Raw genomic sequence first — 22,985 nt, 5'->3', positions numbered from 1 at the left:
CTAGCAGCCTGTAGGTGTCCAGGAATTGTCTGTTAAAAACCTTCAAAACACTTATTTACAGGCACCGCCAAACCTCATAGTGCTCACCCAGGAATGTATGGGAAACCTTTACACTAATCAAAGATCCCTGTTGGCTAGAGCACTGCGTGTGGTAGTGTTTTTAAAATGCTCAGAATCCAGACTGGTACCGTTGGCTCATCCCTGTGATCCCAGCACTTTGGGAGGCTGAGATGGGTGGATCACTTGAACTCAGGAGTTCAAGACCAGCCTGGACAACATGACAAACCTCATCTCTACAAAAAATTTAAAAAATGTAAAATGAAAAAAAAACTCCTCAGAATCCTCAACTAGTGTAAATATTCCCCTCTCAACATACTATTTGACTTTAAAAGCTTAAAACTAATAGTTATATTTTGGCCATTGCTTAAGTAGCTAGTTTTGGGAGTGGAAGGTATCTTCTTTCCATAAAAGAAAACCAGCAAACAACGTGAGCTGAATTAGTTTTTGTTTATAATGTAATTTCTCTGTTTGTTTGGAGGGCTTTCTCTGAGGGTGCTTCATAGATTTAGCTATGATGATTTCCATTTTAGATTTATGAACTGTCCAGGAAGAAGTTCTGTTTTAATTTGTCACAACACCACAGTCCCTTGAAGGCATGGATTCTTAATGCATCTGATGAGGAGAATGTAATTTTGAACACTTATACCTACCAATGATGAAAATAACAAAAGGCATGCTATATTCAGTTCCAAGTGGATTCTTTTTATCCATGGTAAATGATAAATGCCCATATTGTTGGAAAAAAAATAAAATTAGATGAAACAAACATTTGTAAATCTAACAAAATTTGCATTTCCATGGAAACTGAAATTAAAAATACAATAACCGGCTGGGCATGGTGGCTCATGCCTATAATCCCAGCACTTTGGGAGGTTGAGATGGGCAAGATTGTCAGAGGTCAGGAGTTCAAGAGCAGCCTGGCCAACATGGTGAAACCCCTTCTCTACTGAAAATACAAAAATTAGCTGAGCGTGGTGGCAGGAGCCCGTAATTCCAGCTACTCTGGAGGCTGAGGCAGGATAATTGCTTGAACCTGGGAGATGGAGGTTTCTGTAAGCTGAGATAGTGCTACTACGCTCCAGCCTGATGACAGAGTGAGACTCTGTCTCAGAACAAAAACAGAAACAGAAACAGTAACCGTATTTGCACATAAGTGAAAAACTTAGGTATAAATCGAATGAAACATACAAAATCTGTATGCTGAAAATTACAAAATGCTGATGGATAAAATCAAAGACCCAAATACATGGAGAGACATAACATGTTCATGGATTGGAAGACTCACTATAGTAAATGTATCAGTTCTCCTGCAAATTATTCTATAAATCTGACACAATTTTTTGTAAATTGATAGTGACATCAAAATAACAAGCTTAAAACATAAACCTGACATTTCATCTTCACATCTTAAAAATTCCAAGTTAATTAGTAGTTACCATTTTTCTGTATGCTGCTGTCATTGTAGTCCTATGAAATAATGATAAACTTCCCGGCTGTATAGGTTTGCAGTCTGATCTTTTAATGAAAAAGTTAAAGTGTGTACATTTTCTTATTATTTAGCCTTAGTTTTTGTTTTTGTTATTGTTACTAAATACATTCTTGAGTTTTTGTGATACTGTTGCTGGATTTAAGAAAAACTCTTTTTTTTTTTTTTTTTTTTTTGAGATGGAATCTCACTCTGTCGCCAGGCTGGAATCCAGTGGCGTGATCTGGGTTTACTGCAACCTTCATCTCCTGGGTTCAAGTGATTCTTCTGCCTCAACCTCCCGAGTAGCTGGGACTGCATGTGCGCACCATCACATCCAGCTAATTTTTGTATTTTTAGTAGAGACAGGATTTCACCATGTTGGCCAGGATGGTCTTGATCTCTTGACCTTGTGATCTGCCCACCTCAGCCTCCCAGAGTGCTGGGATTACGGGCATGAGCCACTGTGCCCGGCCAAGAAAAACTCTTATAATCAGTGTTAATCATTTTAGATTCACATAAGAGTAAATTTTTAAAAATAGTATTCCTCTTGTATGAGTTTTCTGCATGACAAGTGCAGTTGAGCAATAGCCACACAAGTGTCTAGGGATGGTGCTGCATGTGTAACAAAAGGTTAAGGGTTTTCTAACAGATTGCCAGCAGTGTTTTACATTTCCTGAATGATCTAAGTGTGGTTTAGCTTGGGACTGGAGAACATAACAGATTTAAAAAATAACAATGAATATGGTTGCTATGTTAGAATTAAAGAGTTATTTAAATAAAGGCAGGCCAGGGAGTATTATCAAAAGATTCCCAACAATTCTGGTGAGTTTTACTTTAGAAAAAAGTTCTGAGATAAGTGATTCAGATTTATAGTGGAACCAGATTTTATATTCATTTCTTTCCAGTTAACCCAGATTCTATTTTATACATTTAGTCCCTTAAAAAGTAAATGAAGGGACATAACATTTGAATACAATCCTTTGTTTTCTATTGACTTTAATGCTTTCATAATCATTATGAGAAAAGACTTTCAAATGATTTACACATGATTTAGAAATGCAGGCAGCCCTTTCCAAGTGGTTATTGTATTCTGACACACAGTGATATGTGTAGATATATCATGTTACAGAATGAAGTGGCCATTTTTGTGGGATGCATTTTCTAAAGAACATGTTGAAATATTGGAGGTTAGGGTTATTTTAAAACATGATTTTCTTCTCTCACAAATTACAGTGTTTGATCCCTATAATTGCCAGACTATAAACTCTAATAGGGATAGTAAGATCTAAGTGTCTGTTTAGCAACAACATTAAGAAAATTTTAAGTATAGCTCTGAATTTTAAAAGGTATTAATATTATTTTTAATTTAAATTTATAGTAATTTAATGAGAAACAAATGGTTTAAACCCAGGGAAGCAAGTATTATAATTGATTTTTTTGAGCAATGTTCTCTTTTGGTTACAAAGTAAAAGGTAAAATAAAAGTTTAAAAGCATTTGGAAAGAATGTTCTTTGGTTTTATCACTCAGTAACCTAAAGTTTAATGACTCTTTACAGTGCTGATAAACACTTAAATTTTTGCAGTAGGCATTGCTAGTTCAAATTGAGGGAGGGTTGCCAGGCTCATGCCCATAGTCCCAACTACTTAGGAGGCTAAGGCAGGAGGATCCCTTGAGGCCAGGAGTTCAGGGCTGCCATGAGCTATCATCTTGCTACTGCACTCCAGCCTGGGCAATAGAGTGAGAGATGGTCAAGAAAAGAAAAGAGGAGAGGAGAGGAGAGGGGAGGGGAAGGGACATCGAGTGGACCTTAAAATACCTCTGTGTTACTTCATTTTAATTAATTAATTAATTAATTTTTTTTTTTTTTTGAGATGGAGTCTAGCTCCGTTGCCTGGGCTGGAGTGCAGTGGTGCAATCTCAGCTCACTGCAGCCTGTCTCCCGCATTCAGGTGATTCTCCTGCCTCAGCTTCCCAAGTAGCTGGACTTATAGGCGCCTGCCACCACACCCAGCTGACTTTTGTACTTTTAGTAGAGACGGGGTTTCACCATATTGGCCAGGCTGGTCTTGAACTCCTGACCTCAGGTGATCCACCCACCTCGGCCTCCCAAAGTGCTGGGATTACAGGCATAAGCCACTGCGCCCAGCCTTACATCTCTTTATATAGTACTGGTTACCATAAAACACTATATTATGTAGAATTTGTTTTGAAAAAATATGTAATAGAATTCAAAACAATTAGGTAGCTCAGAATGTTTTCTTAGGTTATACTCTGTGCCTGGGTGAAGAGGTAACAGACAAATCGGATCCAAACTTTACAGCTAGATGACTTGGACACACGAGAGCAGGTGACTTGCTGATGATTAAACAGGGAATCTGATGGATCTCCAGGCCCTGAGCTCTGGCCTTGGAATCTTGCACTTTTTGCAGTCTAATGTTTGGAAACATAGGGGTGAACCTGAATTAAAGAGAAATCCACGTAAGGCCATTTACTGTAATTTCATCTTCATTATTGTACTTAGAGTGTGAGGATGCTGTCATCTTAGAATGAATGAATGCAGGGTTCAGTATTAGTGGGATTGTATAGCTTCTCCCACCCTACTACAAAGAGATGAGGAAATGCTGGACGTCGTTTTAGTCTGGTCAGCAAATCCAAATCTGTGAGCACTGTGGAGAAAGGGTTTATGTTCACATATATTTTTAGTAGTTCTTAGAAGGAAGACAAATGCTGATTTTTTTTTTCTTACATGAAGTCTTGCTTAGTTGCCCAGGCTGCTGGAGTACAGTGGCATGCTCATGGCTCAGTGCAGCCTCAAACTTCTGGGCTGAAGCCATCCTCTGACCTCAGCCTCCGGACTAGCTAGAACAACAGGTGTGCGCCACCACACCTGGCTATTTTTTTTTTTTTTTCCTCAAGGTGAAGTCTTGCTCTGTCGCCCAGGCTGGAGTGCAGTGGTGCGATCTTGACTCACTGCAACTGCCACCTCCCAGGCTCAAGCAGTTCTCCTGCCTTAGCCTCCCAAGAAGTTGGGACTACAGGTGCCCACCACTATGCCCAGCTAATTTTTGTATTTTTGTAGAGACAGGGTTTCACCATGTTGCCCTGACTGGTCCTGAACTCTTGGCCTCAAATGATCCACCCACCTCAGCCTCCCAAAGTTCTGGGATTACAGATGTGAGCCACCAAGCCCGGCCTAATGTTTTAGAAAATTATTATTTGTAAAGATGGGGTATCACCATGTTGCCTGAGCTGGTCTTGAACTCCTGGGCTCCTATGATCCGCCTGCGTCGGCCTCCGAGAGTGCTGGGATTACAAGTGTGAGCCACTGTGCCCTGACAAAAGCTGATTTTTAAGAAGGTGGGAGACAGTTTCACCTGCACCACCTTCTCTTCTGGTAATCATCATCAAGGTCACTGATGATGTTATCATCATCACTGGGGAAGTGCTGGCACACCGTGTAGGTCAGTGCTTCTCACTCATAAGAAATATTTTTAATATCTTTTTTCTATCCTGAAATGAGTATTGCATAGCCAATATACATCTATTCGTGCATGCTTAAAAAGTCAATATAATGTCCTACCTGCAACGTAAGGAGAAATTAAAGAAGGCCATTTCTACCTTTTCATATTCATTGCTTAGACAAAACTGTACTTACTGGAAGATGGAATACAACCGTTAGATGCTTACATGTGTGTGGAATTACCACGATGAAAAAGCTAGTGACTCAAACACTACAAGCGGTTAGGTGGTCAGTAATGTGATTTTTCAGAAATGGTGAACAATTCTTGACAAAATTCCAAAGTAAGCAAACTAAAGTGATCTTTCTATTCAGTGTTAGCAGTGTACCTGGAAATTTTGACATACATTAAAGTCAAACACAAACATTGTATTCTTATGTAATAAAAATATCATGAGAGGTTTTTTAATCAATGTAAACATCCAAAGCCTTTTAAATCTGTCAGAACATAGGACAATATACTGTCACACACATTGTATGATTTCTAGTAAACCTGCTGCCTGCCCACCAAGTGCCAGTGGTGTTACCCAACTATCCTGATGACCCAGAATGCCCCACACACTTCCAAGATGGCTGCTAGGGTGAGGCACTACTGTTGTTGAGAACTTCCTTTCATTTTCTTCTGCTTTTTGATGATTTGCTTACTGTTTAGAAGTAGGCACTCTGTCATACCTTGTAATTTTTCTTGCTCTCATAGGGTGGTGTTGTGTGGGAGGCATGGTGAGGGAAGAAGAAAATATTATAGTTTGTAGTGGGTGGGTATCAGTGATCTGTATCAGTATTTTGAAGATTTTTTTTTTTTTTTGCATTCATGAGGCAAGATGAAACTCTTATCCTTAATAGTGCTTTGACACCTCGAAGCACTATTTGATGTGAAGCAAAAATTTGCGTTTTGCATTTTTTCAAGCAAATGGGAAATAAATCATTTGCTTGACCCTGTTCTTCTTCCTAGTTAACCTGGAGATTATGTTAAATATTGTTGTGAAAGGAGTGTGAATTGGAATGTTTCTTAGGAACACCTATTTAATATTATTGATGGTAAAATTTTGAAGCCTGGCAACCACTGAAATTTGGGCATCCCAGTAGAATCAATCATGACCCCTGGGTGTGACTCTGTCACTTATAAGAGTGTTGCTGTGTTTGACTTGTGTGTGCCAGCAATCAAGCTGATAGAGTTGAAACAGTATTGCTATGACATAATAGCAGGGGCTTTTTATGATATTGTCCCCAAATCATGACAATTGTGTTGCATTTCAGATTTATACCTTTTAAGGATGCACTTCTCTGCATACCCCATCCCTATCCCTGATGCCCAAAGCCATGTTTGTTCAAGGAGCCTGGTCCCCAGTTTCAGTGGAGTAGATGAGGTTAAACAGTAGTCCCAAGATGGCAAGGTCTCCTCCTAGGAACTGGTGTTGAAAGGGAAGAGGAAGAGAGAGGAAGAAGGAGAGAATGAATGGGAGAGGCAAAACTGGGAGATCCTATTTCTCTGGGTAGTAGATTTGGGTGCTTGGGCTGAAATCAAGATGTTGGCCTGGTTGATTCCTTCTGAGGGCTGTAAGGGAAGGATCTGTTCCAGGCCTCTGTCCTTGGTGTGTAGATGGTCGTCTTCTCCCTGCGTGTTTTTACAGTGTCTTCCCTCTATGCATCTGTCTCTGTGTCCAAATTTCCCCATTCAGTAAGGACCAGTCATACTGAATTAGGGCTTACTCTAATGACCTTATTTTAACTCGATCACCTCTGTAAAGACCCTATCTCCAGATATGGTATTAGGGTGTAGGACTCCACCATCTTTTTTCAGAGGACAAAATTCACCACCTAAGAGGTGCTCTAAGCCACTGCCCTGCTGTATGGACTGGGAAGTACAGGAAGGTGATTTGCAGAGACAAAGAGTAAGACACAAACGACATGGGAAGAAACGACTTCACAGATTATTGACTCTTTCCAATTTTTCCTGGAGATGAGTTGTATTCCTAACCTTGGATTCAGTGAGCTACCACTGTGGGCTTCCAACATGTTCCCATTGCTTAAATGTAGTTGCTGTTATGTTTAGCTAAAAAATGCTAACTAATATGATAACCAAATTGGGATAGGCATTGTAGTATGACACTCTAAGGATCTGGGTGTTACCTGCGGGTCTTGTGAAGCCATCGCTGATTAGATGAACTGGAAAAGGGAGGCAGGAAGAACTATTAGAAGCCTATTCTCATGGAATTATGAGGTGAGGGAGAATAAGGAGGAATGGAACCTGTAGCTTTTGGTTCTTTTTAGAGCACCTGTTACTGTACAAGCCCTTTCATTTAACTGGGGCCCACATTAAGGACATGGATTAAAGAGATTCAAAGAGGGAGAGGGAGGAACCCATGTTGGCTTGGAACTTTCTACTTTAGGCAGTGGGGTTGATAGGTTTGGTGTTAACTTGACAGAGACTATGTTTGAGGAAAGACAGAATTCTGATTTGGAAATGTTGAGTTGAGGACATAGACAGCCAGGAAAGCTGGGCATGGTACCTGAGGTATTGGTGCTGGAAGCATTTTTGGAGAGTCATTGTAACATGCTATGGTGGTGGAAACAGTTTTGACTAGAAGCTATCACCAGGGAAAAAAAGAGAGAATCCCAGAAAGGGCCATGTATGAACATCACCTTTGAAAGTGCAGTCTGAAAAAAAGGGTCAGCAAAGAAGATGAAAACAAAGAAGCAGTCACCTGATGTAGCAGTGAGGCTTAAACACACTCCACAGACATTTTAATTTATAAGCATAGTGGGGGCAAAAGTTGTGAAGTTGTGTTGCTGTGGGCAGAGGCAAGAATTGTGCATTAAAAAAATGGAGGCATGGCTGGGCATGTGGTCTTGGCATTTTGGGAGGCCAAGGCAAGAGGACTGCTTGAGGTCAGGAGTTTGAGACCAGCCGGTGAAGCATAGCAGGACCCTGTCCCTACGGGAGGTGGGGGAAGCTACTCTGGAGGCTGAGGTGGAAGAATTGCCTGAACCCACGATTTCAAGGCTACAGTGAGTTGTCGTCTCACCACTGCACTCCAGCCTCGGCAACAGAGCAAGACCCTGCCTTTGAAAACAAAAACACAAACAAAATAATAATAATAATAATAATAATAATAATAAAATAGAGGCAACAGCATAGATGATTCCTTCAAGATTTCAAGAAGAATAGAGAATGATTGCTTGAAAGGAAGGCAGGATGGAAGAAATATTCCCACAGGAAGGAGGAAGCCCACATTCCTCCAAATATATGCTACTTAAAATAGCCACTATTTATTGAGCCATGCATAATGTGCAGCACTGGCTAAATGCTTTATATACATTATCCAAGCTGCCCTTTCACACATGCGTGAAGCTTGAGAGGAAACATCAGGCAAGTTACCAGATCCTTCTGTGTCCCTCAGATACGTACAGTTTATACAAGATCAAACCGGTTAGAAAGCTCAGGTCTATCTAAATCTAAAGCCACCCCATCCCTCCCTGAAAAATCTCCCTATAACAAAAATGAATTCAGAGTATCAGCTAAATACGAAAACAAAACAAACAAGAAAACAAAACAAAAAAACCCAGGAATTAAATACAGGCCATCTCTTGTAAATTTTTAAATGGGATTTGCCAAGCATTCTGCCTTATTGAATGAAGTGAATGACAATAGGCTAAAAAATAAATGTAGAATGGTAGTAGGAGGCACAGGGGTCCTGCTTGGTTTAGAAGGAAACTGATCTGGGGTTAGATGTGTCAATAGGAGTGAAACTTCAGACTTACTACATGGCAGTTTGGGGAAAAATACCAGGTAATAGAAAGTTAGGCTAGCACTTGCGATAAGGTCTCCAATGCTTGTCAATACCGAAAGGAGAACAACTAAGCAACATGGATATGAGTGTCAGAAAGCAAGAAGGGCATGTGTTTGAAACCAGACTAGGAGATGAGAAAGTCAAAGATGAACATAGGAAAATTAAATAGAAAGGAGAGAGTGAAAGAGACCCTCCAACCCCCTCAAATGATAACTATTAGTAAGAATGAAAGGGACAAATTCCATTTATTCATTAATGAATTCCATTAATTAGTTCTCCATTGGGTAACATTAATACATGCCACATCTTTTATTGTATATATAAAAGGGTATGTGTAAAATAAGACCATGCATTTCACAAATTTCAAAGCTACATATCATTTGTTGTAATTGTGCCTACTCACTCACATTCCACTGCCTTCCTGTCTTGCTGAGTGTTAACCCCACTAACATCAGACTACGTGTTGCCCTCCTTCATCCCTGGGTCTTTAGCAGTTAGTTTCCTCTCTACCTGGTATGTGGTGGCCCTCAAGAAATACATATTCATTCCATGTGTTAATTCATTTCCACTTAATGCAGGATAATTGAGAGACTGAGGTCTTCATTAAAGGATTTCAGATACCTATCAACAATTCACTAGCTCAGTAAGATACATACTTTTGTTTTATCTGGAGTTGGAGCTAAGAAATATGAACTTGTAAGTTTACATTAGATTTCCACATTTTTAGAATGTTGTCTGTTACCCTTAGCTTTTGATTACAAATCCACGTTTCTCTTATTTTTAATCCCAAAAGACCTACTGGTAAACCTACTAGATACTTTTATATTTAAATGTAGCTGTCAAATTGATATAAGGCTATATGTGACATAAAATAATGATGTTTGTTTTTGCTTTTTTTTTTTTTTTTGAGACAGGGTCTCGCTCTGTCGCCCAGGCTGGAGTGCAGTGGCGCAATCTTGGCTCACTGCAACTTTTGCCTCCCAGATTCAAGCTATCCTCCCACCTCAGCCTCCTGAATAGCTGGGATTACAGGAATATGCCACCACACCTGAGTTTTCCATTTTTTTTGTAGAGATGGGGTTCACCTGGTTGGCCAGGCTGGTTTCCAGTTCCTGAGCTCAAGTGATCCTCCTGTCTCAGCCTCCCAAAATGTTGGGCCTACAGGCGTGAGCCACTGTGCCCCGCTATAGCAATGTTTTGAGTTTTTTTGTTTTTAAATTTTTTTCTAACTTTTAATTGAAAGGTAACATGCATACAGGGAAGTGTGCATACTTCCTTGCTTTTGGGTGTGCGAGGCCGACTTTTCACAGCTGAGGGTGATTGGTTTGTCCTGCTGCTTACAGGTACTTTACCAGCTCATAATGTTCACTTCTTGGTCTCCCTCATGTGCAGCTGCTAAGGGAAGCAGGGAGTCCACACTAAAATCACCAAAAAGGAACAACAGGTACCTGAGACCTGGAAGTGAGGCATATGATGATGTTTGGTTTGAATTTTGGACTAAAGTTCTGTGACGATTAATAGCACAGGCAAACAAATGTAAAACTTGCCAAATCAATAGTTATATAGATTTTACTATTAAAAGGAAATAACAGTATCTGAGATGGAATTAAAATTCCAGGCTCCTAAAATCATTTCCTGTAAATTCTTTGTTCTTTATGCTATATGACACCAGATCAAAACTTCACAAACTAACAAACCATTTTTATGGATTGATGCTTCATATGCCAGCACTTAATTAGGCTTTTGTATTCTATTCACTATTTGGAGGTCTTAACTTTTTTTGTTGTTGTTGAGATGGAATCTCACTCTGTTGCCCAGGCTGGAGTGCAGTGGCGTGATCTTGGCTCACTGCAGCCTCAGCCTCCCAGGTTCAAGCGATTCTCGTGCCTCAGCCTCCTGAGTAGCTGGAATTACAGGCGCCCGCCACCACACCTGGCTAATTTCTTATATTTTTTTTGGTAGAGATGGGGTTTCACCATGTTGGCCAGGCAGGTCTCAATCTCCTGGGAGGTCTTAACTTTTTGATTGCAAGGCGGGAACCCTGAGCACTTGAAACTCTGCTTGAGAGAGTTTTTCTGTCCCGCTTAACTCATGCAAGGTAGGAATGAATAATTTGCTGCTGCCACTGCCTCTAGAGACTATTTTAAAGGATTATCTCATGAAGCTTTCAGAACTCCCCCCCCCCAGCCCCCACCAGTTGAATGTGGGTGAGAAACGCATGTGAACTTAAAAACTTACAAAACTTGGTTAACCTCTTAGGAGCAGCTCTGCTTAAATTAGCTGCATTGAGCTCCTCGATGTCCTTTTGTGGTGCTGCTGATTCTTTCAAGAACCTTGGCTGCCTTGCCAAATGTATCACTCCTTTATAATCTTAAGCGCTTTAACAAATGAAATACAGTTCAGTTTCTGCGCTTGGTTTTAAATGTCATTATGTGTCTCAGCAATCCACTTAGTCCATCAAAATCACATTTTGACTTGTCCACATAATCCTTTTAGACTGTTTCTGGATTTATTAAGTGCTTTTCATATAGTTGATGAAAAAGCTTTCATTTTAAAAATAATTTCCATTATTTTGGAGGCCTCCCAATGGAGGCCTCCCATTGTAGTTTAACAATAGTTGAGATGTTGTATTGTTTATTCAAAACTGCCAAGTAGCGTCAGTGCTGGTGGATGGGAACCCTGGATGGAGTGCTGAGAGAGCCCTGCAGAGGTAATTTAACCTCTTCGTTGTACAGTCCTGATGTCCAGTGGGTTTCAGCAGTGTGTCTAGGTTGACTCCATTGCCAGGCAGAGATAGATTCTGCCTCCTCTGCCCCTTTGCCTTCCTTGGATGAATGATTGACTGCTGAAAGGCATTCAGACCATTACCTTTCTATGCCTTTTCCTTTGCATAAGACCTGCAGAGGAAAACATACTTTCATCCTGGATATTTTTTGGTTTTAGCTTCCAAGTAGGGGTTATGGCCTTTTTTTCTCTTGGGGTTGGGAAGAAGGGCAGTGTTGGAGGGGCAGAGACCCAGAAACACCACCATGCTAGTAATAAGGAGGGAGAAAGTCGGGCCATATTAGAGTCCCTCTGCCAATTATGTAGATTGTGGAGCATAGGTGCAAGGTTGGCATGGCAGCCTCTGAACCCCTCACTTTCCACTTTCTCTTACCCATTGTCTCCATAGGACTCAGTGTTTTGTTTCCAAAATCTTTCAACTTTACCTGTATGATATGCTATTCTTACCCATTCGTTGTACATAAATATATTTTCTGCTGATTAAAAAAATTCAGACAGGAAAGAGGGAGAGAATCTTTTTATAATTGATTCCAGGTTCCCCTATGATATTGAAGTTACTGAAATTCACTTTTGTAAAAAAGACTTCATATATCTGTTTTAAAAAAAGAGATAGGGTGTCACTCTGTGGCCTAGGCTAGAGTACAGTGACAGGATCACAGCTTACTGCAGCCTAGAACTCCTGGGGCACAAATAATCCTCCCACCTTGGTCTCCTGAGTAGCTGGGACTACAGGTGCTTGCCACCACACCCGACTAATTTTGAAATATTTTTTGCAGAGACAAGATCTCGTTATGTTGCCCAGGCTGGTCTCACACTCCTGACCTCAAGTGACCCTCCTGCCTTGGCCTCCCAAAGTGCTAGGATTACAGGCATGAGCCATTGTACCCGGCCTATATCTTTAATTTTAACTCTCTATCTGTTCTTAGTGGCTGGTCCTTTTCCTGACATATACTGTCTAGAGACTGTAGCATAAAATAGCTCAAGGAAATATTATTTAGAAAGAAAATAGTTTTCAAAGAATCACTTTTTATTTTCTGTAGGTGATAGATTGATGTACTCAGAAGACCTGCAGAGGCCTACACCTGTGATGTGTATTGTACAGTAGGCTTGGCATCAGCATAGTGGGAATCTCTGGTTTTGAATTTCTAAAGTGACTTGCAAAGGTCCAAGACATATAGTGAAATGTTGAGTTGCAAATTAGGGTCATGTGCTGGATGGGGCTTGTGCTGGGGAACAGGGTCTGGGCTCATGCATGAACCAGCAGCCAGCTAACCACAGCAGTCGGCCCCTGAACGAGTTTTGTGGTGCACTCCTTGTTTTCAGCACTTTGCTCCTTTCAAAATACATTTTTCTTTCTTTGTGAAAATCATCTAGAAAAGAAAAAGCCCACTTTTGAGTGAGTGATACAGATTTCTCTGTAAACTTGGGGACTCTTTAAAATCTTGCTATGTAGCCCTTTCCTTGTCAGTGTCAATGTGCGCAATTTAAAGTACCTGCACTCTCAATTATTTGTCTATTGTCTTGATCTTCCTAGGAAGCAGAAGAGGGGTTTTCAGCTCTGGGTGCTGCTTGCTGGGAATCATATTGTATTTTGTAGATTTGGCACTGGGCCCACACATCTGTAGAGTGAAAAGCTCCCTAGGTGATTCTGATGTACAGCCATGGTCAGAAAGCATTGAAGTAGACAAGTACGTGAAGATCAAAGAGTTCAGGGAAAATACTCAACGACTTTCACGTCAGTCCCCAAGAACAGGTACAGGGGCTGTTTTTGCTTAGAGCCAGGGAGCAGTTGCAGAAGCCCAGCGAAATTGGCAGTCCTATTGGCAATAAGTTAAGCTCTCAAGGATTTAGTTCTACATAGGTTCATTCTCCCAAATGACTGAATAGATACTCCCACCTTGTCCTGAAACAGTTGTGAATGAGAGTCTAACTGTTCTTTGCTACTGAATACCAAAAATACTGGTACTTTAGCCAAACCCTTTCTCTGTTGCTTAGAAGTTGCTGAATCAGTGTAGTGCATTTCTCCTATTTTAGCCACATTCTCCAACCACATAATTAATGTGATCAAAATAAACTGACCCCCACCACATCCCTGGAAATTTACAGCAACATTAGCATGTCAAAGGCTGGGAAAGTCCTGTAGTGAACAAGACAAAAAACCTTTTAAAAACTTTGTTCGCCCTAAGCTTATTTGCGTAGGAAGATCCTTTTGGCTCCTATACCTACAACGGAACAGTTTTTCCTTAACACCACTTTGAGAAAAACTGCCCAAGTCACTTTTCGATTCAGCAGTTTTCTTAGAGTTAACTTCTGACAGCTGAACCTCTCTTTAAAATCCCCTTTGAAGTTGGACTGAATTAACAAATGGAAGGCTTGGCAAAGCAGTTTACTAATTCATAACTCTATCCCTCAGCTTTCTTTGTGTTGCTAAATACTATCATCTTTGACCCGAAAGGAAGAATACTGCTAACAAGCAAATATTTGAAAGGCCCCATGAAGTATACTGGGCATGAGTTTGTGCCTGGGGAGACCGTCTGCTGGATGAAAGAATGACTCACTTTTCATCTCCTAATGAAAGTGAGTTTGTTGTTTTACAGTAGGTTGAAAGGAAGTATTTTGAGTGCTAAGGGCTAGATTTCCTTTTATTTTTAAATTTAGCCATTGGCCTCACTGATTCGAGGGTTGCGTGTTAAGTCGTCATTCCTAAGTGTATCAGCACTCTCTGTGTGAGTGAATTAGCATGATTGTGAATGAATGAACTCTGTGCTACCAAAGCCCAGTGTTTGGAACAGTCAGAGGAAACGGAAATGTGACTCACTGATGTACTTGGAGACTATCAAGGGGGAATCACGAACTTCAGAGCCAGACCTGAAGCATGGGAGAGTGGGCAGAGCCTGGACTGGGGCAAGGACAAGGGGATTCTAGTCCCAGCAGTGCTCCTGACTGCCTCCGTGACAGTGCCAGAATCTCTCAGAACCCATCTATCTCCTATGAATAATAGGAGTTGTGAATTATTTGTCACTCGGATCATTTCCAGCTTCAAGATTCAATAAATCTTTGAATTCTACTGATTCTCTGGTTTGTGTGGAAGTGGGTGGGTGTGTATGTTTTAATGGCTTTCAGATGGGATTCATCAAGGCTCCATTAAATAAACTTTATTTTTAAAATTTGAAGTGAACTGCAGTGACAGAATTTGGCTAGGAAAGTCCATAACAGAAAATGAGGAAGCAAGTAAACTTTGATTTATAAGGCTGTGGGCAACTGACTTCCTGTGGCTGTGGCGTTTGATATATAAAATGATATGTGTGATGCTTTTGGAGAAAGGTTAATTATTGTCTACAGGCAAAAGTTTTGCTCCATCACAATTGCTTTTAAAAAGCTGAAGTAGCTCCTAGCTACCCTGTTTATATGTCTTACGATGTTTAGAAAATATGTAGACCAGCCTACTAAAATATGTCTGTAGACCTTTTTCCTTAGGGGCAATTACCTGCATACCTATTAGTTTTCACTTTTTAGTTCTGGTTATGTGGGTGTTTTTGTTGTTGTTGTTTTGTTTTTTTGTGGGACAGTCTCGCTCTGTTGCCCAGGCTGGAGTGCAGTGGAGCAATCTTGGCTCACTGCAGACTCCACCTCCTGGGTTCCAGTGATTCTCATGCCTCAGCCTCCCAAGTAGCTGGGACTACAGGTGCCCGCCACTATGCCCAGCTAATTTTTGTATTTTTAGTAGAGACAGGGTTTCGCCATGCTGGCCAGGCTGGTCTCAAACTCCTGACCTCCAGTGATCCCCCCGCCTCAGCCTCCCAAAGTGCTGAGATTATAGGTGTGAGCTACTGTGCCTGGCCTGTGTACTTTTTACACAGTCTTTTTTTGTATATGAAGAATCTTGTGTTCTATTTTCATTCAGTTGTTTTCTTTCATGTGGGCTGAATTGACAGGTACCTTGAAATGTGGGTGTGGGACCTATTAGAAATTATCTGTGCAATCTTGAAAAGTGATAATGTCAATATTTACTATTGTGTTTTGGGGAGCAGGAACCAGTGTAGTTTTCTTGAGGGTGATAATTAAATTTTCTTTAGTTTGATTATGGCTGTGAGAATGCATTTATTGTCATGGAATAATTGAGCAAAAAACCCAAAAAACATTTTCAAATGGGAACTTTCAAAGTTACGGTAGTCTCCCTTCATCCATGAGGGATAGGTTCCAAAGCCCTCAGTGGATGCCTGAGACCATGGAGCCTATGGAACCCTGTATACATTATGTTTTTCCAATCTGATAACCGAGTAGTCTGTTCAGTAACTCAGGAGAGTGTGTGTCCGCAGCGTGGATCCTCTGCACAAAAGGATGATTCACGTGCAGGGCTAGACAGAGCAGGACGGTGGGAGATTTCATCATCATGCAATTTAGAACCGTGCTCAATTGAAAACTGATGAATTAGCTGGGCAGGGTGGCTCATGTCTGTAATCCCAGCATGCTGGGAGGCCAAGGCAGGCACATCACTTGAGTCCAGGAATTTAAGACCAGCCTGGGCGACACAGGGAGATATCTCTACCAAAAACAAAACAAAACAAAAAACCCAAAAAATTAGCCAGGCATCTGGGTGTGTACTTGTGGTCCCAGCCACTCAAGAGGCTGAGGTGGGAGGATTGCTTGAGCTCTGGAAGTGGAGGCTGCAGTGAACTTTGATCAACACGCCACTGCACTCCAGCCTGGGCAACATTGTGAGACTCCATCTCAAATAAATAATAAAAGGAAAAAAGAGAAAACTTAAGAATTACTGATTTCTGGAATTTTTCATTTAATGTTTTAGACCACAGTTGACCTCAGGTGCCTGAATTCAACTGCAGAAAGCAAAACTGCAGATAAAGGGGAGGGACTACTTTAAATAATATTTGAAAGCTTTCATAATTTTATCCCTTTTTTCTGCAACTTAAGCCAGAGTATAATATTTGCTACCAGTGTTTCCCCCCTTGATAACTGGTATCAATAGTCCCTTACCTATTCCTTTTGCTGATTATATCCTGCAAATTCTCAAGTTCAAAAAGATAGGTCTGCGTGCCTCCTGAGTGCTCCGTGCTTGCCCCATACAGTCACTAGGTGGCGGTATTGCTGTTCTTTTTCTTGCGAGAAGGCGATTCCCAGAGGATTGCCCGAGAGCCAATGGTCAATACACAGGCCTGCTGAAATCAGGATTAGAAGCCAGCCCTGCCTGATTCAAATATTTGTGCTATTTGCCTCTCTCTGTTGCTCCAGCATATTTTTGAGGGGGGAAAGGAAAGGACTAAAGCCTTGCTTCTTAACATCTGGTATAATTTTACTGACCATCCACAAAGTTAATTTTTTTCTTAAGGAACTGATTATCACTAATGGACAGGAGAGGTGTCAGTGGTCTGATATCAGTAATCCACGGTGCAAAGGAGGGAAATCCCATATAACCAGGCTTCCTGGTACTATGCCAGTTCTCCCAGTGGAGAGGGTAAACAGCTGCTTTAAGGGTCAGGGATGATGCTGAAGAGGATGGAGAACTGAGGAGTCCACACAGACAGGTTGGACTCTGTTGTGGAGGATGAAATGGAAGGCAGAGGAGCTTGGGTTTGATGAGGTAGAGGCCCCAGCACAGCAGTTTGACAAGATCAGGGCTGGAGTTGGTGGTTGATTGGGCAGGATGTGTAGGCCAGAAGGAAGAATCAGAGGGAAGAGGGGCAGGGGCTTTCCTTGGGGAGTGGGGAGAAAGGGAGAAAGGAGGGGCTTGACTGCAGTTTTGTACAAAGGGAGGTTGTCTTTGAGTTTGGGAGTGAAGGTGGGAGTGGGCTTCAGGGAAAACCTAAAGATTTGGAACAACCAGACTAACATGAAAGGTATGAGTAGGTCAGGCGCAGTGGCTCACGCCTGGAATTCCAGCACTTTCGGAGGCCAAGGCCAATGGATCACCTGAGGTCAGGAGTTTTTGAGACCAGCCTGGCCAACATGGTGAAACCCTGTCTCTACTAAACACAAAAATTAGCCGGACATGGTGATGGGTGCCTATAGTCCCAGCTACTTGGGAGGCTGAGGCAGGAGAATGGCTTGAACCCAGGAGGCAGAGGTTGCAGTGAGCTGAGATTGCACCACTGAACTCCAGCCTGGGCAACAGAGTGAGACCCTGTCTCAAAAAAAGAAAGAGAGTAGAAATATTGTAGAAAAACACTAGAGGCTGGCAATCAGGCTCAGAGCCAGCCCGGTCAGCACATTCAGTGTCTTCATTTCTGAGGTGGCTGGGGACCCACAGAAGGAGCAGTGTGGATGCCAAGGTGCAACGGCCGAGGAAGAGGGAGTGCTGGGGATGTGGAGGCTGGGACTGTGCCGACTCGGAGGAGCAGCTGGCTGAGGAGAGGCGATTTGCTGTCTGATGTAGATGATCAGAGGTTGTCAGCAAAGGGAAAGCAGTGTATTATCTAGAAAAAGAGGTTGAAGATGCAAAGGAGGAAGCCAATTCATTCCTGCTGCGAGAAGGAGGTAGAATGGATAGGACAGGGAAGGCATAGATGAGGGTTTGGAGTAAAAGGAGGCTGGGGAGGGTGCAGGCAGAGAGATCGTCACAGGTGACCCTACTGAACTCTCTGTGTGCTGAGCAGTGAGGGGCGAGCGAGTCTCTGCCAAGCCTCTGCATTGCTGCCTACCCTGAGCACGTCGTGGAAGGTGACTCCTCACTTGTGGGCAGGTTATGGCAGTGCTGTAGTGCACAAGCCAGCCAGGCCCCCGCTTGGCTGATGAGGCCCCCAGGTGATTCTCTGGCCCTCTCCTCACATACTCTGGTTGTCTAGGGTGGGCCCCGGGTCTGTATTTTAGTAAGCACCCTGCGTCATTTGGGGGAACAGGTCATTTGATATGACCCCTGGGATGCCGGCACACCCTCTGTGCTTTCTCCTTCACACCTCACCCATGCTCTCCTGTGAATGCACAGGACACACTTCTGAGTGTTAACCTCCAGGTTGTTGAAGCTAATGGATACTTGACTGCTTTCATTTTATGAGCCACCCTCAGGTTTTAGTTGGATGCAGGATCCTTTGCGGGTTCCTTACTGCAATTTTGGCGGGCGGGTGTTAGGATACAAATACTCCTTCCCTGATGGTCTGCCCAGCAGTTCTCTTCCCCTGCCTGTGGCTTTCTCGAGGATGGGTTGTTCTGTTCTGCCACCTGCTGGTCAACTACAGGCACTGCACGTCGTGTTCTGAGGATGGCTCCATATGGAAGACGGGATTTCAAACATGATTTTCAGTGGGGTGTGTGGATGAGGTAAAAAGTCTTATTTCAGACGGGTGGGGATACTAACCACTATACTAACAAGAAGCCGTTAAAAGTCTTATTTCTAATAGAGCCATCTGCTTTAAGTCAAACCATTTACCCTTAATGTTGCAATATAACAAAGTTCATTTCCTCTTCTCTATAGCTTTCTTTTCACCCAAACTGTTAAAATTTAATAACAACAACACATTTTAAGAGATCAGGTTGCTGTGTTAATCTCAGAAGGAATGTTTTCTAATATGCCAAGTGTCTGTTCTATGGACAGATGATTCTGGTGCTTCAGGTCAGTGGTGAAGACAGATAGGTTCAAGCTCCATGCTATTGGAGGGGTATGACCTTGGAAAATGACTTTACTTAGGCTCAGTTTGTTTTCAGTGTAGTTGCAGTGTCATTATTTTATTTTTTATTTATTATTATTTTTGAGACGAAGTCTTGCTCTGTCATCCAGACTGTAGAGCAATGGCGTGATCTCAGCTCACTGCAACCTCTGCCTCCCGGGTGCAAGCAGTTCTCTTGCCTCAGCCTTCTCAATAGCTGGATTATAGGCGCACACCACCACACCCAGCTGATTTTTGTATTTTTAGTAGAGACAGGGTGTCACCATGTTGCCCAGGCTGGTCTTGAACTCCTGACCTCAAGTGATCTACCCACCTGGGCCTCCCAAAGTGCTGAGATTATAGGCGTGAGCCACCAGACCCAGCCAGTTGTTATTATTATTATTTTAAACTGTGCCTGGTTCTGGGTCCCAACTTTGCTGATGACCTAACTCTGAGAATTAATTTCTAAGGATTTTAAGGAGTACCTGCGAGGTGCTGGACCACACAGCGGTAGACTGCTGAGATGTGATTCCTGCTGCCAAGGGGCAAGCATCACCGCCAGCACATGAGCTTTCTGGTTCCATTTCCTCATCTGTACCATGAAAGTGTATGATGGGATTATCTCTAAGCTCTTCTTGGGCCCCAAGCTTCTGTAACTTAAACAAACAGTATAAAGTGTTCGGCTTGACTTTCCTAGTGACCATGGGAGGCGGTGTCTGTTGTTGTGTCCTTCTTGATGGTGCCAGGTTGTGTCCTTTTAGACTGAGAGACCCATTGACCTTGGCATGTTCCATGGGAAGCTTCCAAGGCAGTGAATTTCAGGCTTTGCATTTGATGTGTGTTTTAACATTTTAAAATACTAGAATCAAAAAAATGGCAGACTCCTTCATTTTCTTTGTCTTTTAAATGTTATCGTTTGAAACATAGAATCAGCATTTCACTTGGCAGGTCTATCTATAAACAGAATGTGAAGTTTCTTAAAGATCAGTAGTTCTTAAATGTAGGGTAGGAGGCTTACCTTACACAGAACATGAAGCTTCTTATTTTTGTTCTTTTTTTTTTTTTTTTCTAGACAGAGTTTTGCTCTTGATGCCCTCCCGAGTATCTGGGATTACAGGCATCTGCCACCACAGCTGGCTTATTTTTTGTATTTTTAGTAGAGACGGGGTTTCACAGCTGGAGGGGTATGCCTGTAATCCCAACACTTTGGGAGGCCGAGGTGGGCAGATCACCTGCGATCAGGAGTTTGAGACCAGCCTGGCCAACATGGCAAAACCCTACCTCTAGTAAAAATACAAAAATTAGCCAGGCGTGGTGGCGGGCGCCTCTAATCTCAGTATTCGAGAGGCTGAGAGAGGAGAATCACTTGAACCCAGGAGGTGGAGGTTGCAGTGAGTGGAGATTGTGCCGCTGCATTCCAGCATGGACGACAGAGTGAGATTCCATCCCCACCCAAAAAAAAACACATGTGCCACACGAGAAACCTCGAACCCACTCTACCCATAACCTGTTGAATAAGAAGCTTTATGAAAGATGGCTCTGATGTTCAGCCGTGGTTGAGAATGAAAGCACTGATGCAGTTTCAGTTGGGCCTGACCCATCCTGGGTAGTTTGTTTTTGAGCAGCACGAGGCCATCAAACACAGGGGACTCACAGTGTCCCAAGCCCTGTGCTTGGCTCTGGATCCTAAACCCTCAAATGCTTACTGATTATCCCCTCCTTCACATTCCCCCCACTACCTTTATTAGGCTGGTGGCAGAACATTTGATAAGACTATTGATTTCTCTAGGTAGACTTTATTATGAAGCTTACCCTAGTTAAGTAAATTAGATTTTAATCTTTCCTCAGACCTCATTGCAATCTCATTATGTAAAGGGGGTCTCTTCTGGAAGTGGCTGAGCGTTATATTGACATATTAATTCTTAAGTGACTTTGTTACTTCTTAAGTGATGTCACTTATTGTACCTCAAGCATAGGCTATACCCTGCTATAATTCCCTATGTGCTGAATAACTGGCGTTGGACTCTGTTATAAATTAAAGATTTTGGGCTGGGCGTGGTGGCTCATGCCTGTAATCCCAGCACTTTGGGAGGCCAAGGTGGGCAGATTACTTGAGATCAGGAGTTCGAGACCAGACTGGTCAACACGGTGAAACCCTGTCATTACTAAAAATATAAAAATTAGCTGGACGTTGTGGCAGATGCCTGTAATTCCAGCTATTTGGGAGGATGAGGCAGGAGAATCTCTTGAACCCGGATAGTGGAGGTTGCAGTGAGCCAAGATTGCACCACTGCACTCCAGCCTGGGCAAGAGCAAGCCTCCATCTAAAAAAAAAAAAAAAAAAAAAAAAAGATTTTGACACTAGTAACTCTTTTTTCTTACTTATTTGTTTTTGTTTCTAGAGTTGGGGTCTTGCTCTGTTGTCCAGGCTAGAGTGCAGTGGCACAATCACAGCTCCACTGCAACCTTGAACTCCTGGGCTCAAGTGATCCTCCTGTCTCTGGCTCCCTTGTAGCTGGAACTGTAGACATTCACCACCACACCCAGCTGATTTTTAAGTTTTGTTTTTTTGTTTTTTTGTTTTTTTTTTTTTTGTAGAAACTGGGACTTACGGTGTTACCCAGGCAGGTCTTGAGCTTCTGGTCTCAAGCAGTCCTCCCACCTCACCTCCCAAAGTGCTGGGATACAGGTGTGAGCTAACTTTCCTTGCCTTTTCTCCCTGTTTTGAAATGTAGCTCACTTTTAACCAAGCATTTTCTTATCAACTGTAACCAGTGATGTGTATTTTATAGAGCGATTCAGTGCCTGGTATTTTTCTTCTCTGTTCATTTTTTTTCCCCTGGAAAAATTATCAGTGAAACAAACTTTAGGATGGAACAAGAGAGAGAGAGAAGTTTGACCAAATTTGGAGTTTTCAATTTTTTAAATTTTTCAGTCATTTAAAATAACTGACATTCCTTATGAGGTAAGGTAGCTATGCTTGTGCTCTTTTTGTAGTAATTTCTTTTAAGTTGTTGGAATTCCACACTTTTCTTTGAACCATTCATTGCCTCACATCCTTTAGCGAAGAAAAATATGCCTCACAACTAGGTGAAATGACACAAGCTGGTCACTTTTAGAATTGTATTATTACAGGTGAGACTTGGGTGTTCACTTCTTTTCCTCATAATTCTGGCATGAGTGAAATATCTCCCTGATAGGAAATATTTTCCTGATGGGAATCTGACTCTCAATCCCAGCTCACCTCCCCCTCCCTGTACACACCAGGTGTAACTTATCATCTGTGCTGGTCCACCAGCCACATCTATTTCAAGGACTGTTCCTGCTGTTGCTGAAAATAACCTCTCAGTTACTGAGTGCTAATAATGGGCCTTTCTCACTTAGTTTTCATAACAACTCTAAGAAATAAAGGCCCGGGTGTCTGTAGCATGCCGGGGTTCAAGCAGAGAAATGAGAGCCAAGGGTAAGTACAACTGTTAAGGCCCTGGGGTCCTTACCCACACAGGTGCATTTTGTGGCAGCTCTGTTGTAGTTCTTCCTGTGTTTCAGGGAAATGCCTGCGTGACTGGGCTGGGAGGAGGACAATTAGGGAGGAGAATCTCTGGAACAAATGTCTCCATTTGTGCTTGCTAGTCTCCATCAGTCCACTCCAGTCTGCCATCAGTGGAAAGGGCACGGTGTTTACTTTGTAGAGGTACTTCATCCTTCTTTGAAGTTCTTCTTGACGGCATATCTTCAAGTAGCATATTATGGTAATAGAAGTTGT

Source organism: Piliocolobus tephrosceles, chromosome 5, assembly GCF_002776525.5.
Source record: "Piliocolobus tephrosceles isolate RC106 chromosome 5, ASM277652v3, whole genome shotgun sequence".
Taxonomy (NCBI): Eukaryota; Metazoa; Chordata; class Mammalia; order Primates; family Cercopithecidae; genus Piliocolobus; species Piliocolobus tephrosceles.
The sequence above is the reverse complement of the archived record's forward strand: the minus strand, read 5'-3'. Positions refer to the sequence as shown.